At 49.7% G+C, this 18,493-nt stretch overlaps 1 long non-coding RNA gene across 3 annotated transcripts in view; it reads right to left on the bottom strand.

Moving 5' to 3' along the window:
• LOC146425587 (uncharacterized) overlaps positions 1–18,493 on the bottom strand; it is a 66,966-nt gene that overhangs the window by 33,774 nt on the left and 14,699 nt on the right. The gene's annotated exons all lie outside the window — the stretch shown is intronic.

Below are 18,493 nucleotides of genomic sequence, written 5' to 3'. Positions count from 1 at the left end.
TTATTATTATTTTTTTTTTAATCAGGATAATATCTTGTTACAATGCTTCTTTATTAGTAAATTGCTGGAAATAGATTTTGGTCTCGGTGTCAGTGCAGCCAGGCTGAAGGAAGAGCCGATCTGCTCCATTCTGCTCAGACTGTTTCTGCTGGCAACGCTGTTGGTTAGTTCTGGTTCGTTGCTGAAGCTGTCAATCATTTCCTCATCCTAGGGGAGGAGTAGAGTTTAGAGTTTCATCACAGACGTCACAGTTGGGGCAGTGAAGGAGGCGTGGATGGCTCGTGACTCCGCCTACCGGGGCACCCTCTGGGACTTCCGCTCTGGTTGTCATTCGGCCAGAAGCCACGGTTGGAACAACTTCCGCCACAAGTCTCCTTTGTGTGGCGTGCCGGCGGCGCGCAGTGAGGGGTAGGGGCCGCCGCTGGTTTTGGTCACTGGTCACTTTCCCTTTGTTCTTTTTGTTTCTGCAAGTTTCTGTACTGTGAGTATCTCTGTTACAGTGGGAACACCAAGCTTTTTCATTGCAGTTTTTCCGCATGTGTCCCCCACTCCCGCATCGGTAACATCGGGATGATTTCTGGTTACTCTGTTTCTTTACCCGCGATATCGGAGCTCGTTCTAACAAAATATTCAGTTGTTCTGGCAAAAGTCCAACAGTGACTCTCTCAAACAAAGCAGCTAAGATGTTTTTCGTTGTAACATTGCCATACTCTGTGATACATTGAGACAGGAACAGACTTTTCATCCAATCGAGCAACCCTGCATTCTCGGCTACCAGCAGCGGCACGGCGCGCTCCCCCTCCCCCCCTCCCCGGCGGGGGGGGTTTCCCTGGCTGCGCGGCTGCCGAAGTTCCCCGCATAGCAAAAACAGCAGAGTAACTCATAGGTTTCTCTCTGCTCCATGCAGCTGTTATGTCCCGTGCCGCGAGCCACGTAAGGTTTTGCTTTGTGGCATGTATTTGTAAGCAGGCTACAACTTTACTCCATGGTTTGCCAAGCTTTCTTGCAATTTTATCACAGTCCAAAAGCAAAACAGCTCCGTAATTCAGCCATTCTGTTACACTGAATACTGTAATAGGATTTGTAAAAAATCCATAAGCTTGTCCTACTGCCATCAGGCCAGCCAAATATAACAGGCTACTGAGTTCGTGCTTTTCTAAAAAGCATAACAATAAAATTTGGGCTACCTCTGATTCCATTTTTTGGTCCAGCTGGTTTTCAGGGTCCTGGTCAACACCGTCTAAGCACTTGATCGAGGCTCGCAATTGCCAGAGTTGTGCAGTTCACCGAAGTATAGCCCCACGGTAGGCAGGTCCTATTTGGCCTGTGTCTTCCGATCTTCCCCAATTCGGGCAAAGATTTGACACGCCGAAGCTGCACCCTCCGGCACCTCTCCGTTCCCGCCGCTCTCAGAAGCAGGGTCGTAAAACTCCGCTGTCAGGGTCCGTAGTCGTCGGTTCTAAATCCTGCTAGCTCCGTATCACGTCGGGGTCACCATTTAACGAGATGCGGCGAGAGGGAAACTCACGGCACTCTCAATATGAGATATAAAGTAAGCTCCATTTTATTTCACCAAACGAGAGACTTATATACTGTTACAGACATTTCTAATTATAGATACACACACACACCTGCAGCTGTTCTCACACATTCAGGGATCCTCCTGCTAACTCCCTTATTCTTTTCTCATAACACTCCTGACTCCTAATCTTTCTCATGGCATTCTTCCCACAGAACATTCTCAGGCAAACAAACCACTGCAGCTTGTTGGAATCTTACTGAGGCCTGACAATACTGAAGCTTTGCTCAGCCCTGCTCAGTTAGCATGAGTTTTGCTGGAAAACTGCGTTTTCCAACAGGCTACCATCCAGGAGTCAGTGTAGAGATAGAGCCTTGGCCATTTCTCTCGCTCGGCAATATCCAAAGCCAGTTGGATGGCTTTAAGCTCTGCGACCTGACTCGATCCACCTTGTCCCTCAGTAGCCTGTACAGCTTGTCGTGTGGGGCTCCACACTGCAGCTTTCCATTTCCGATCTGCGCCTACAATTCGGCAGGAGCCATAGGTGAAGAGGGCATAGCGTCTTTCACTCTCCGGCAGCTCGTTATACGGGGGTGCCTCCTCGGCACGTGCTACTTTCTCCTCTGCTTCTTCTGAAGATAATTTAAAAGTCTCACCTTCAGGCCAGTTTGTTATGATTTCCAGAATCCCAGGGCGATTCGGGTTTCCAATACGGGCGCGCTGTGTGATGAGGGCAATCCATTTGCTCCACGTGGCATCAGTGGCATGGTGGGTAGAGGGAACCCTTCCCTTGAACATCCACCCCAGCACTGGCAGTCGGGGTGCAAGGAGAAGTTGTGTTTCTGTGCCGATTACCTCTGAGGCGGCTTGGACTCCTTCATAAGCTGCCAAGATTTCTTTCTCGGTGGGAGTGTAGTTGACTTCAGACCCTCTGTAACTTCGACTCCAGAATCCCAGTGGTCGACCTCGGGTCTCACCAGGCACCTTCTGCCAAAGGCTCCAGGACAGACCATGGCTCCCGGCTGCAGAGAAAAGCACATTCTTTACCTCTGGTCCTGTCCTGACTGGTCCCAGGGCTACCGCATGAGCGATCTCCTGTTTGATCTGGGTGAAGGCTTGCTGCTGTTCAGGGCCCCAGTGGAAATCGTTCTTCTTGCGGGTTATGAGGTAGAGAGGACTCACGATCTGGCTGTACTCGGGGATGTGCATTCTCCAAAAGCCTATGGCGCCTAGGAAGGCTTGTGTCTCCTTCTTGTTGGTTGGTGGAGACATCGCGATGATCTTATTGATGACCTCAGAAGGAATTTGACGCCGTCCGTCTTGCCACTTTACTCCCAGGAACTGGATCTCTCGGGCAGGTCCCTTGACTTTGCTCTTCTTGATGGCGAAACTGGCTTCCAGGAGAATTCTGATGATTTTCTCTCCTTTCCCAAATACTTCCATTGATGTGTCCCCCCACACAATGATGTCATCAATATACTGCAGATGTTCTGGAGCCTCACCCTTTTCCAGAGCAGCCTGGATCAGTCCATGGCAGATGGTGGGACTGTGCTTCCACCCCTGGGGCAGTCGGTTCCATGTGTACTGCACACCTCTCTAGGTGAAAGCAAACTGAGGCCTGCACTCTGCTGCCAGAGGAATGGAGAAAAAGGCATTGGCAATATCAATGGTCGCATACCACTTTGCTGCCTTGGATTCCAGCTCATACTGAAGTTCCAACATGTCCGGTACAGCAGCACTCAGTGGTGGTGTGACTTCATTCAGGCCACGGTAATCCACTGTCAGTCTCCATTCTTCACTGGACTTACGCACCGGCCATATAGGGCTGTTAAAGGGTGAGTGAGCCTTGCTGACCACCCCTTGGCTCTCTAGATCTCGAATCATCTTATGGATGGGGGCCACAGAGTCTCTGTCAGTGCGGTATTGCCGGCGGTGCACTGTTGCTGTAGCGATTGGTACCCGCTGTTCTTCAATTCTCAGTAGTCCTACAGCAGACGGGTTATCTGAGAGACCAGGCAGGCTATTCAGTTGTCTTATGTCTTCCGTCTCTACGGCTGCTATCCCAAAAGCCCAGCGATGTCCCTTTGGGTCTTTGAAATATGCACTCCTGAGATAATCTATGCCGAGGATGCATGGGGCATCTGGACCAGTCACAATGGGGTGTTTCTGCCACTCATTCCCAGTTAAACTCACTTCAGCTTCCAGTACAGTCAGCTGCTGGGATCCTCCTGTCACCCCAGAAATAGAAATGGATTCGGTCCCCACATACCTGGATGGCATCAGGGTGCACTGAGCGCCGGTATCAACCAAAGCCGTGTATCTTTGTGGGTCAGTTGTGCCAGGCCATCGGATCCACACAGTCCAATAGATCCGGTTATCCCTTTCCTCTACCTGGCTAGAGGCAGGGCTCCTCTAATCCTGTTTTTGGTGTGTGGTGCTCTTCTCCCGTAAATGTGTTCCTGAGGTTCCTTCAAGAGGATCAGTCATATTATCCTTTCCATTCTGTCGGGGGTTCTGTCCACAAGAGACTGGGGCAGTGTTGTACCTAGATGAGCCTCCTGAAGTGGATGTTTCTGTTTTCAATTCACGTACCCGGGCTGCTAAGGAGGAGGTGGGTTTCCTATCCCACTTTCTCATGTCTTCCCCATGCTCCTGAAGGAAAAACCAGAGGTCACGTCGTGGAGTTTGTCTTCTTTCCCTGGCTGGGGGACGTCTGCTCCTGATGGCAGAGACTCGGGTTGGTTTCGGTGTGACATGGAAAAATCCTTCTTTGAACTCTTTCCTTAGTTTCTGGAGGCTCTCTTCAATCAAGCTCCGGACTTGCTCAGCCAGGTTTGTTTCCACTGATGAGACCTGAGTGCGTAGTGGAGCGGTGACAGTGTCCTCATAAATTCTCAGTTTGTTTGTTAACACGCCCACCTGGTCTTCGCCTTCCCTCCACTGCAGTGTTGCCAGGTAACGAGAGTATATCTCTGGTCCGAGCCGCGCGAATCTTAGCCACATTTGTGAAGTGCACTGGACGTTATCTGGGCTCTTGGGGAATCTCTCGTTGTCCGAGAAAATGATCTCTAGCACGGCCAATTCCCTCAGGCATCGGATACCTTGTTCTATTGTGTTCCATTTTCTTTGGTGCATCTGGAGGTCTTCTTTGCACAGGTATCTGTCCCGTACACTCGCCAGCAATCGCCGCCAGAGGCTGAGAGTTTCCTGGGTTTTCCCAATCCCCTGGTCAATAACCACATCCTGGGACAGGGATCCCCGTTGCCTGGCCTCACTTCCGTCCAGAATGGTGTCATTAGCGGCGGCATCCCAGATGCGGAGCAGCCAGGTTAAGATGGACTCGTTTGCCTGCCGGGTGAATTCCCTCCGTAGGTCCCGCAGCTCCCCCAGGGATAGAGAGCAAGTGATGATCTCCGGCTCTGTCTCTTCTGCTGGGTGAGATGGTCCTGCCGCATCCTCGTCAGTCGCTATGCGGACTGATTTGCTCTTGGATTTCTTTTTCTGGACGGGGGCAACTGCTACCGGCTTCAACTATTCTGATTTGGTGATGGTCTGTGTTGAGACGTCGACTGCTCATTTGGTTCTTTTCCTCTTGCCTGCTGATTTGCTTCGTTTCTCCTCCTCAAGAAGACAAAGTATTGTTCTGTTCTTCAGCATGAGGTACACGGTGCTGGTCGCAGAGAAAAAAGAAAACAGAACTGACAGGAAGATTATGCCATCCTTAGCATCCAGGGAGAACTCAATATTGTCAAGGACGGCTGTGCCTGACCTGAAATGGTAGAAGAAACCGCTCTCTCTTCCTAGCCCCAGAGGCTGGGTGCGATTGCTGAGGAGGTCCCAGACGAAGCAGCTCAGGTTAGGCCAGGCAGACAAAGTCGAGTATATATAACGAATGGTGTTCATTGCCTCACAGGTAACCATGCCATAGGCATAATAAACCAATAGAGCAATTCTCATGCCATTCCCTGGTCGCAACAGGAGCAATATGACGGGCAGATAGTATCCCATTTGAGGAAAAATATAGAGAGCGAGATACAGTACCCATATAGATAAGCTGAGCATCATGGTGATAGGATTTCTGAGTTTCCCCAGGTCGAGCCCCACGTTGGGCGCCAAAATATGTCTTGGTTTGAAAACAAACCAGTGGGAGATCACAAGTCAAGATTGAAATTAAAAATAAGTGAAATAATACAAGGAAAAGCACTGACAAAGTCAGATACAACCTAACACCCTGTTAGGGTGGTAGTAGCAGTCCAACTGAAGTAGTCCAGTTGAAGCGGTGATCCTGTGAAGGTCTAGTCTCCAGCTGAAGATCCAGTGGTAGCTCTGGTCCTCTGGGAACCCAGTAGACAGGGCTAGCTCAGGCAGTTCCAGGGCCAGGTTATATCCAGGTGGGGACACCTGGTTCCTCCCTCCTGGGCAGAGCATCCCACAATGGGATGAGATAAGTCCATGAGTCACACGGTGGGTCCCTGATGGCCCATTGCCTGTCATGCGGGGTGGGTCATTAGCAGCTGGTAACAGCTAACGGATGGCCCATTGTCTGTCATCCGGAGTGGGTCATTAGCAGGTGATAGCAGCTAATGGCCCACAGCTGGTGGTAATAGAATACTTAACTACATCTATATTGCAACCTAGGACAACATAGCTGCCCCAAAAACCGAATATTCAAAAATATCTCAGGGGCAGTCTGAACGTTTCCTGTCTTTTGTAGAAAAAGTAGTGGCAGCCCTGGAGAAACAGGTGGAAGATAATTCATTGAGACCGATATTGTGCAAACAGTTGGCAAGAGACAATGCCAACGATGAGTGTAGAAAAATCATAGATGCCCTACCAGGGGACCCTACACTCGCAGAGATGGTAGAAGCTTGCTCTAAGGTGGGATCAGGGAACCAAAAGAGGTCTGCTTTTGCTGCACTTGTGCTGTCTGATCAGGTACCCCCTGACCGTGGACAAAAGCAGCCCAAGGCCAAGAACAAATGGAAATGAGCTAAATCAAAGCAAAAGGAAAATATGGGGACCGGGATTCCCCAGTGTGGGAGGTGTGGTAGGCCAGGTCACTGTCCAGAATACTGAAAGTCTGTTACACAATGGCTTCAAGATCACGGGCATGAATTATTAGAAGGTTTGTGCGAGCAAGACCATTGTTAAGCTAAGTAGCAGGCAGGCCATATACAGGCCGCAGTAGTTTGCTTCCCTGAGAATGCTTCGTGAGAAAATATCAAAAGATGCAGCTGTGTAAAGAATGTACAGGAGGAAACTTGTGATTAACAAGGAATGAGGAGGAAAACCCTGTAGATGTGAGAATGGAATGTAAAAGAAACGTAAGCTGTAACTGCTGCAATTAACGAGTAGATTAGTGATTAATAAATATAAGCACTGTAACAGTATATAAAGAGCACACGCGTTAAAATAAATGGAGCTTGCTTTATGACTTATATTAAGTCGTATGTGAGTTCTCTCTCGCCGTTCCTCAAATGGTGACTCCGACAACCACGGATGCTGGCAGCAGAGTTTAGCACCCTGTTCCAGAAAGCGGCGAGAATGGAGAGGCACTGGAGCAGCGCCGGTGGGCTAAGATCATTGCCCCTGCTAGGGGGGGTGATCCGAAGGCTCGGGCCAATCAAGACCTGCCTACCGTGGGGGCTACATTTCGGCGAGCTGCATTGACATTGGCGACCGTGGAATATACAGAGACGCCCTGGTGGTGTGCTCTGACGGCAGCGACCACGATACTTTAAACCCAGCTGGACCAAAATGGAGACAGAGGTAGCCCAAGATTTATTGTTATGCTTTTTAGAAAAGCGCAGAGTAAGCAAAGATGCTTTAAGGCAATTAGCCGCTTTAGTTGTTGCAGGGAAAGCCAGAGGGTTTTTGCTGACCCTGATTCAGTATTTGAGGAGGTCGAATGGCGAAAGTTTGGTGATAATTTGTTTGATGGATTGCTAGACGGTGATAAGACATGCAATAAATTAGGGAGGCCGTGGAAAGAAGTGACTAATTGCTTACAGCGGTTTAAAGTCGAAAAGAAATAGCCACTGAGAAACTGGGAGCAGATGTCGGGGGAGAGCACTCCGGCTCGGGAAAAGGGGTTGGAGAGAGTGAGTGTCCCACTCCGGGCATGCTTGGCATGGGCGCAGATCCACCCAGCTTGCCCCCGGTGGGAAAGTGTAAAGTGCTAGGAGTTCAGGGGTCGTTAGCAAAGCACGGTATTATGTCTGAATTAAACCCTGTCGGTACATCGGGTTCTGAAAAATGGCCCAGTGCACCTCCCCCTCCTGATGAGGATTATGTTCCCCTCAGGCCAGCTCCTCAGAATGATAGCCGATTAAGTGGCAAGCGGAGATTTAATTGGAAAAACATTGCAGAAAAAGCTGTACAAGAAGGTGATATAGAAATTGCAGAAACAGTTAGACCACTAAGTCAAGCTGAGCAAGCATTTCCTGTATTTTTTTTAACCACTGCAAGGGGGTGGGCAGCAAGCGACCCATGTCGCTACCGATTGGAAGCTGCTCACCCAGCTGCGTAGCACAACTAGTGAATTGGGTCTGCATGGTGAGCCCACAAGAATGATGTTGAATTATATTTGGGGAAATTATATACTGTGTCCAGAAGACATCAAAACTATTATTAAAATGATTATGACCCAATCACAACAGTTGTTGTGGCAAGCTCACTGGCAAGAGCTGTGCCAAGAGTCGGCAAATCAGCCACGGGGGGAAAATGACCCCCTGCGAGGGGTCATTCCAGAACAGTTAATGGGCCAGGGGCAGTGGTCTACAATTGTTGAGCAATTGCAAACAGGGCCAGACATTTTGTTAGAATCTATGTGAACCGCACGAGATGCCATATTCAGAGTACATATCGCCCCCCCACGCCGTCCTATATGTCTATTAAACAAGGAAAAGATGAATCTTTTGCTAGCTTTGTTGACAAAGTTTCTGCTGCAATGATAGCTGCTGAGGTAGCACCATGGATGTCAGGAGCATTATTGTGTCAGTGTGTGTTAGAAAATTGCAACCAGCAAACAAAAAGCATTCTTATTACACTGCCTATGGATGCTACCCTAGAGATGATGTTAGAACGCATGAGTCGCGTGCCAGTAGGTACCCAGGCATTTGTAGCAGAATTGGTGACAGCTATGGGAGGTAAGCTAGGAGATAAGCTAGGAGAGAAGCTAGTCCAAGCGCAATGTCAAGTCTGTGCTGCTTTAGAGCCGCTGCGACCCCTTAGCTTGTCTGCAGGTGGAACATAATCAGGGAAAGTTATGAAGTGCTATCATTGTGGGCTTGAGGAGCGCACACAAAAGCAATGTAAGGGTCCAGTCTGGTGTGACAACTGCAACAGCGACACCCATGCCACGCTAGCTTGCCGGCGGTCGAGAAACGGGAAGAAGAGAGCGTCCAGCTGCCGCGCCCTGACACAAGTAGCAGCTCCAGCCCTCTCTCCCGCGACAATCTTACCAGCTCAGCCTTCATACATGACTGCGTCTCCGCAGACGAGCTTGCCCGCCGTCAACCCCTTCGATCAGCAAACACCTTTTGGCCTGCCACAAAAGGAAGCCTCGGCCTGGACCTGGCAACAGCAATAGGCACAACTCTCACCGATTTGCGCCCTGTGAAAATTCCCACTAGGATTCAAGGCCCACTGTGCATTGACAACAAACCTGTGGACGCGCTTCTAGTGGGCCGTTCTTCTGCTAGCACAAAAGGACTGTTCGTATTACCAGGAGTAATTGATGCTGATTTTACAGGTGAAATTTGCATCATGGTGCAGACTATGTTTCCCCCTATTTACATTCCAAAAACCACCAGACTAGCTCAGCTTGTTCCACTCCCACAAATAGGTCACGCAGATGCAACAACACGAAGCACTCGTGGACCGAGGAGCCAGTGGATTTGACTCTACAGGAGGACTTGCAATGTTAACAGTTCCATTGACAGAATGACCAGTTGTGGAAACTACCTGGACTCGGAGAGATATCTCTCAAACCTTGCCAGTGCTACTTGATACAGGTGCAGATATTACGATCATGGCCACAGCCTGTTGGCCACCAGAATGGCCACATCACCACACCTTGAGTGGAATCGAAGGTGTTGGAGGTTTAGTTTCCGTGCAGCGGAGCTCCGACCCAATTCAAGTAGCCATTGAAGGCAGAGTGGCTACGATCCATGTAACCATCATGCCCTTACCCAGAGGAGTGAATGCCTTAATTGGCCAAGATGTGCTAGATCAACTAGGACTTGTGTTAACCAATCAGCATTTTTCCCAGCAGTCGCTGTCGGATGGACTTTCCCAATCTGACTTACATGGACTACCGATAAGCCAGTATGGATAAGGCAGTGGCCACTAAAAGGGGAAAGTCTAGAACAAGCACAGCTTTTAGTGCAAGAACAACTGCAACAAGGACATTTGCGACCTTCCACGAGCCCCTGGAATACGCCCATTTTTGTCATCAAGAAAAAACCCGGCAAGTATAGACTGTTACATGACCTGCGAGCAGTTAATGCACAAATGCAGGCAATGGGGGCCCTCCAGCCTGGATTGCCAAACCCTGCCATGCTTCCTGAGGGATGGCACCTGCTGATCATTGACCTAAAAGACTGCTTTTTTACAATTCAACTGCATCCAGTGGACACTGCATGATTTGCTTTTACCCTATCGACGATTAACAGAGAAGCCCCTTTCCTAAGATTTGAATGGACTGTTCTGCCACAGGGAATGAAAAATAGCCCCACCCTGTGCCAGCTGTTTGTGGCCAATGCACTACAGCCCATTCGTATGGCATGGCCAGAAACATTGATCTATCACTACATGGATGACATTTTATTTGCCCAGGCCTCAGCCTTTACTAGCAGCCAAGAAAACATGCTACAACAGCAGTTAAGCAGACACAGACTAGGTGTTGCTCCTGAAAAAATCCAACGTAACCCTGTTTGGAAATACTTGGGACGGCAAATAACAAAAGGGCATGTGCGACCACAAAAATTACAGCTTGACACACAGGTGAAAACGTTACATGACGCACAGCGCCTCCTGGAAGACATTCAGTGGTTACGTCCAGTTGTTGGCATCTCAAACGACGACATCGACGCTCTGCGACCATTGTTACATGGCACCGACCCAGCACGGACAGTGCATCCCACTCCAGTGCAACAGCAGATTATTCAGAAGATTGGCACACAGATCGCACAGCGCTGGGTCGACCGTTGTGACCCAGACATTCCCGTAGACCTTACAATTTTAAGCGGCGAAAAACAACTCCTTGGTGCACTGACGCAGTGCAAAAATAAAAAGGGGGAGAATAAGGTGAAAATATTAGAATGGCTGTTTACCAGCATTCAGCCCAAAACTACAATTCAACAAAAAGTTGAAAACATAGCAGAATTGACCCAGAAGGGCCGCACCAGGATTTTACAGTTAACAAGCCAAGAGCCAGAAACTATTTACCTACCAATGAAACGACGAGATCTCGAGTGATACCTTCAGCATTCACAAGCGCTGCAAATTAGCCTGCTGTCCCAGGCAGTGGAAATTAATGTGGAGCCACTGCAGTCTACCACCCTGCGCTGGGTGAGTAATCAAGATTGGATTACAATACCAAAAAGGAGTGAGCGCCCATTGCAAAATGCAGTAACAGTTTTTACAGATGCGGGAAGGAAATCTCGACATGCAGCGGCAACTTGGATGCAAGATGGTAAATAGCATCATCACATATTAGCCGCGAAAGAAGAAGACTCACTGCAAACCCTGGAACTGGCAGCAGTCATCTGGGCCTTTGTGAACTGGCACTCTACGGAGTTAAATCTAGTTTCTGACTCCATGTATGTCACCGGCATAGTGCAATGTATCGAAGATGCCCGACTTAAAGACTGCCAAAATAAACGACTGTTCGAACTGTTGAGACAGCTGCAGGCTGCAATTTATCAGCGAGAATGTGCCTATTCTGTGATTCATATACGAAGCCACAAATGGTCAAAAGGCCTTGGAGAAGACAATGAGAGAGTGGATCGTTTGATTTCCGTAGCAGTACCACTGAGCGAATTTGTTAAAGCCAGAGAAGCTCACAACACTTTTCATCAAAATATCAAGGGACTCTTCCACCAGTTTAAAATAACTATGGAAGAGGCAAGAGGCATTGTCAGAGCTTGTCCTAGTTGTAGCCATCATGGGCCAGGCCTAGGAATTGGGGTGAATCCACGACGTTTGGGCCCTTGTGAAATTTGGCAAATGGATATCACCCATATCCAGCAGTTTGGCCGACTAAAGTATGTGCATGTTAAAATTTACACATACAGCAGATTTCTGTGGGCCACGGCTCAGTCAGGGGAGAAGGCCTCCCACGTCATACGGCATTTGAAAAGCTGTTTTGCAGTTATGGGAGTGCCTCAACAGATCAAGACCGACAATGGGCCCGCTTATGTCAGTGAAAGAATGCGACGATTCTGTCAACAGTGGTGGGTCAAGCATGTAACAGGCATTCCCCATTGTCTTGGTTTGAAAGACAGGTGTCTGCCAAGAGAGGTTGAACCCTCCCTTAGGACAGAGAATGTGATTTTTTCCCCTCCCTCCGAATTATTTAATTTCGAAAAATCAAGGGAAAAAAGGAATATCAGTTCTTTACTAGTATCTATAAACAAGCAATAACAATAATAGCAACCATAACTAGAATCAGAAACCAATAGCAGATGACTTGTGAGCTGCTGAGCCCTTTTCCCGTGTGGTGTAATCACGGTTGCAAGCAGCAGGGGCGCTGTTGAGCTCCCGGCCGGGCAGGGCAGGTGCAATGACTCCCGAGCGGCTGCAGGTGGTGCTGTGGCGCAGGGTCAGGTCAGCCTCAGGCAGCTGGTAATGGCGGGCAGGCTGAAAAAAGCATGCAGGGCAGCAAAGCAGCTCGGAGCAGCGAGAAAGCAGGGCAGCAGGGGTAGGAGCTGGCTCTCTCCCCGGCTAGCTAGCGAGGTAGCAAGGATTTCTGCAGTCACAGCAGACGCCACGGTCTCGTGCGGCAGAGGGCGGGGGCAGGCAGCAGAGGCAGCCGGACTCTCCCGGCAGCAGCTGCAAGAAAAACGCAGCCCGGGGAAACGTGCGCTTCCCAGTGGGAAAAAAGGTTGAATCAAAGCTCACCCAGCCAGGAGAAGAAAAAACACAGGGCACAGTTGGATTTCCTCTGGTCGCAGCCAAAAAGCAAAGAGCAGCCTCTCCTCTCAGCGTCCGAACCACGAGAGAGCGTTCCAACGGCCGGCTCTTCCCATACCCTGCCCTGCCCAAGCACACCTTTGGTCTTTTACAAAAGACTTGATGGCTCTAAACATCCAACTATTTGTTGCTTAGTAACAGTGAGGCCATCCCCAAACTACGACATTATCCACCCCGAATTTTTTTCCATTCCAACATGTTACATTGAGCTTAAACATTTAAATTATATAAGTACATGCATTACTCTAATTATATACATATATACATACAGATATGGATACAGGCAGTGTTATGGGCAATTCAACCCCAACTAAGGTCTCCCTGAGGTATGCATCATGCTTCTGCATCCTTTTGCATCACCCACCAGGTGCACCCTGGTCCCTGAGCGAAAACAACCCCACGGGTGGGTTTGTCTGTGCCTGAGGCAGAATTAATCCTAACAGTTTTCCCTAGCATGCCTCTCATGTGTACCACTGGAACTTTATCCCCGTCTGCTGTTTGCAGGGGTTCAGATTGGGCAGGGCCAGCTCGGTTGGTGGAACCTCGGGTGTTAACTAGCCAGGTGGCCTTGGCTAAATGCTGTTCCCAACCTTTAAAAGTCCCCCCACCTAAAGCTTTCAAGGTGGTTTTTAGCAGACCATTGCATCGCTCCACTTTGCCAGCAGCTGGTGCATGATAAGGAATGTGGTACACCCACTCAATGCCATGTTCCCTAGCCCAGGTGTTTATGAGGCTATTTTTAAAATGAGTCCCGTTGTCTGACTCAATTCTCTCAGGGGTACCATGCCTCCACAGGACTTGGTTTTCAAGGCCCAGGATGGTGTTACGGGCAGTGGCGTGAGGCACAGGGTAGGTTTCCAGCCACCCTATGGTGGCTTCTACCATTGTGAGCACATAGCGCTTGCCATGGCGGGTTCGAGGCAGTGTGATGTAATCAATCTGCCAGGCCTCTCCATACTTATATTTAGACCACCTTCCACCATACCACAGGGGTTTCACCTGCTTGGCTTGCTTGATGGCAGCACTTGTCTCACAATTATGGATTACCTGGGAGATACAGTCCATGGTTAGATCCACCCCTCGGTCTCATGCCCACTTGTAGGTGGCATCTCTGCCCTGATGGCCAGAGGCATCATGGGCCCATCGAGCTAGGAACAGCTCCCCCTTGTGTTGCCAATCCAAATCTATTTGTGACACCTTTATCTTTGCAGCCTTATCCACCTGTTCGTTGTTTCGGTGTTCCTCATTAGCTCGGCTCTTTGGGACATGGGCATCTACATGACGGACTTTCACAGGTAGCTTCTCCACCCTAGTGGCAATGTCCCGCCACTCATCAGCAGCCCAGATTGGTCTTCCTCTACGCTGCCAGCTGGCCTTTTTCCACCTTTCCAACCAACCCCATAGAGCATTGGCTACCATCCATGAATCAGTGTAGAGGTAGAGCTTTGGCCACTTCTCTATTTCAGCCATGTCCAGGGACAGCTGAAGAGCTTTGAGTTCAGCAAGTTGACTCAATCCCCCCTCTCCTTCTTGAGCCTCTGCGACCCGTCATGTGGGGCTCCATATGGCTGCTTTCCACTTCCTATTTGCCCCCACAATATGACAGGAACCATCAGTGAACAGAGTGTAGCGTGTTTCAACTTGTGGCAGTTGGTTGTAAGGTGGAGCTTCCTCTGAGCGAGTCACTTGTTCCTGTTCCTCTTCATCTGTGAGGCCGAAGTTTTCACCTTCGGGCCAATTTGTAATTATTTCTAAGATCCCAGGGCTTTTCGGGTTTCCAATACGGGCGCGCTGTGTATTGAGGGCAATCCATTTGCTCCACGTGGCATCGGTGGCGTGGTGGGTTGAGGGAACCTTTCCCTTAAACATCCACCCCAGCACTGGCAGTCAGGGTGCGAGGAGAAGTTGTGCTTCCGTACCAATTACCTTTGAGGCGGCCTGGACACCTTCATAGGCTGCTAGGATTTCCTTCTTAGTGGGAGTATAGTTGGCTTCGGACCCTCTGTAACTTCGGCTCCAGAATCCCAGTGGTCATCCTCGAGTCTCCCCAGGCACCTTCTGCCACAGGCTCCAGGACAGACCATTGCCCCTGGCTGCAGAGTAAAGCACATTCTTCACTTCTGGTCCTGTCCTGACTGGGCCAAGGGCTACTGCATGAGCGATCTCCTGCTTGATCTGAGCAAAGGCTTGTTGCTGTTCAGGGCCCCAGTGGAAATCATTCTTCTTGCGGGTCACCAGGTAGAGAGGGCTCACAATCTGGCTGTACTCGGGGATATGCATCCTCCAGAAACCTATGGTGCCTAGGAAGGCTTGCGTCTCTTTCTTGTTGGTTGGTGGGGACATCGCTGTGATCTTGTTGATGACTTCAGTAGGAATCTGACGTCGGCCATCTTGCCACTTCACCCCCAGGAACTGGATCTCTTTGGCAGGCCCCTTGACCTTGCTCTTTTTGATGGCAAAGCCGGCTTCCAGGAGAATTTGGATGATTTTCTCTCCTTTCTCAAACACTTCTTCTGCTGTGCTCCCCAACACAATGATGTCATCGATGTACTGCAGATGTTCTGGAGCCTCACCCTTTTCCAGAGCAGCCTGGATCAGTCCATGGCAGATGGTGGGACTGTGTTTCCACCCCTGGGGCAGTCGGTTCCAGGTATACTGCACGCCCCTCCAGGTGAAAGCAAACTGAGGCCTGCACTCTGCTGCCAGAGGAATGAAGAAAAATGCATTTGCAATGTCAATAGTGGCATACCACTTTGCTGCCTTGGACTCTAGCTCATAGTGGAGCTCCAGCATGTCTGGCACAGCAGCACTCAGAGGTGGAGTCACCTCATTCAAGGCACGATAGTCCACAGTCATTCTCCATTCTCCGTCAGATTTGCGCACAGGTCAGATGGGGCTGTTAAAGGATGAGTGGGCCTTGCTGACCACCCCTTGGCTCTCCAGCTCACGGATCATCTTGTGGATGGGAACCACAGCATCTCGATTAGTCCTGTATTGCCGGCGGTGCGCAATCAAGGTGGCAATTGGTACTTTTTGGTCCTCCACCTTCAAAAGTCCGACTGCAGAAGGGTTCTCTGATAGTCCAGGCAAGGTGTTCAATTGCCTCACGCCCTCTGCCTCGACAGCAGCTATTCCAAAAGCCCACTTGAGTCCTTTCGGGTCTTTGAAATAGCTGTTACGGAGGAAATCTATGCCCAGAATACATGGAGCCTCTGGACCAGTCACAATGGGATGTTTTTGCCACTCCTTCCCAGTCAGGCTCACCTCGGCTTCCACCAGGGTCAACTGCTGTGATCCCCCCGTCACCCCAGCAATAGAAATGGATTCTGCTCCCGCGAGTCCCGATGGCATTAGGGTACACTGCGCACCTGTATCAACTAGTGCTTCATATTTTTGTGGCTCTGATGCGCCAGGCCATCGAATCCACACAGTCCAAAAAACACGGTTTTCCCGTACCTCTACCTGGCTAGAGGCAGGGCCCCTCTAGCACTGGTTATCATTCCCTTCCTGGTCATACATTCTAGAGGTTCCTTCAAGGGGATCTGACCCATCATCTTCCCTTCTATTGTACCTAGCAGGTCGGCCATGGGAAGCTGAGGCTACCTTTGCTTTAGCAGAACCCCCTCGGCCAGCGTTTCCCTCCTTAAGCTGACGCACTCGTGCTGCCAGGGCAGTAGTGGGCTTCCCATCCCACCTCCTCATGTCTTCCCCATGGTCATGCAGAAAGAACCACAACTCAGCTCGTGGGGTGTACCCTCTCTCCCTAGCCGGGGAGCGTCGGGCTCTGGTATTGGGGCCTGTGACTCTCACTGGTGCCACATTGATCCTCCTCATCTCGTCCCTAATCTCCTCCCTCAGGTCCTTAATCTCCTCTCTCATCCCCCTTATCTCTTTCATCTCCTCTCTGAGGTCTTGAACCACAGCAGAGACCTGAGCCTGCATCGGGCCACTGATCACACTTGCATAATACCTGAGCCTGTCAGCTATTGAACCCACCGTCTCTCAATTGTCATCAGCATTAATTGTTGCAAGGAAGGTGGCATATTGGGGTGGCCCTAGCCTTGCAAGGCTCCACAACATTTGCCCGGTGCACCTGACCCTGTCAGGGTCATTTTCGTGCTGTCCATCCCTCCCAAAGAGCACCTCCATTATGGCTGCTTCTCTCAGCCGTTGGATCCCTTCCTCAATGGTCTTCCAGGACATTCTACGGTAGTGATCCTGCATTCTGTCTTTGTGGACAAACTTCTCTCTTACACCCATTAAAAGCCTCTCCCAGAGAGAAAGGGGCCCTGTCTCCCTCGCGAACACTTTGTCAACACCTGGGTCTTGGGCCAATGGTCCCAAATTCCTTGCTTCGTTATTATCCAGCTGCACACCTGGGCCCATAAGGTCCCAAACCCGAAGTAACCAGGTTTGGAAAGCTTCGTGCGCCCGTCTCTTAACATCATCTCGCAGATTACGGAGAGTATCGAAGTGGAAGGACTCAGTGATGATTATGGGCTCAGATTCCACTGCTGGTTGTGAGGGCAATGGCTCCCCATCATCATTAATTGGGCGCACTGATTTGGTCTTATACTTTGTACGCACCATCAGGGGCAAATGCTGCTGGCTGTGGCTGCTCTTGGGATTCAGCTGGAACCTGGATGGTCGTAACATCTGTGGGTTCCACTGCTGCACCATCAGACTCTTTCCCTTTGGGGCAAGGAGAGGGTTTTACACCTGCTAGGGAGATGTATTCTTTCAGCAGCTGGTGTATTTTGTGTATCATCTCCTCCACTAGCACCCCCACCCATTCTGGACGATTTGTTTCTGAGGCAGGCTGTTGGACAGGGTCAGGCCGTGGGGTACTCCCAGGCTCTGGGACAGCCCCGGGCTCTGTGGCCGCATCCCTATTCCCTGGCACAGCTGTTAGAACGGTTACCCAGGGAAGTTTCACCTTATCCCGGAATGCAAAGTAGGATAGACCTATCAGCCACAGCAACACCAGGTACTGTATGATATCATAAGCATTTAGAGAGTATCCAAACCTTTCGAGCATTAGTTGGGTAGGCCCAAAGTAATGAATAAAAGGTTGAGAGAAACCTTCTCCTGGTGTTATCTCCTCACAAAAGGTACCATTACCAAACAAACTCCAAAAACATGTACTGATGGTGTCAAAAAACTGTAAACATGTGCCTGCTGTCAAAAAGAACTGAAAGATCCAGAAATTCTTCACCCTATTGGCCCATTGTGCAAACTGGATGACAGCCACAATAACCTCAGTTATAGGGCCCATGTTTAGGTAGGGAGCTGCAAATGGGAAAAATGTGGTCACAAGTATGTGCCAACCAAACCAGGGTATACTCAACATAGTACCACTTAATGAGGTTTTCATGTTCACCACATTAAGATAGGTCTCACAGAAACTGTTATTCCTTTTTCTTCCAATGCCCTCCAGCCCCATGTTGGGTGCCAAGATCTGTCTTGGTTTGAAATACAGGTGTCTGCCAAGAGAGGTGTAACCCTCCCTTTGGACAGAGAATGTGATTTTTTTCCCTCCCTCCGAATTATTTAATTTTGAAAAATCAAGGGCTTTCAGGCAAAGGTATGGGAAAAAAGGAATATCAGTTCTTTACTAGTATCTATAAACGAGCAATAACAATAATAGCAACCATAACTAGAATCAGAAACCAATAGCAGATGACTTGTGAGCTGCTGAGCCTTTTTCCCGTGTGGTGTAATCACGGTTGCAAGCAGCAGGGCACTGTTGAGCTCCCGGCTGGGCAGGGCAGATGCAAT

Source organism: Lichenostomus cassidix, chromosome W (assembly GCF_008360975.1).
Source record: "Lichenostomus cassidix isolate B80296 chromosome W, HeHo_3.0, whole genome shotgun sequence".
Classification (NCBI taxonomy): domain Eukaryota; kingdom Metazoa; phylum Chordata; class Aves; order Passeriformes; family Meliphagidae; genus Lichenostomus; species Lichenostomus cassidix.
This window is presented reverse-complemented; position numbering and strand designations above follow the sequence as displayed.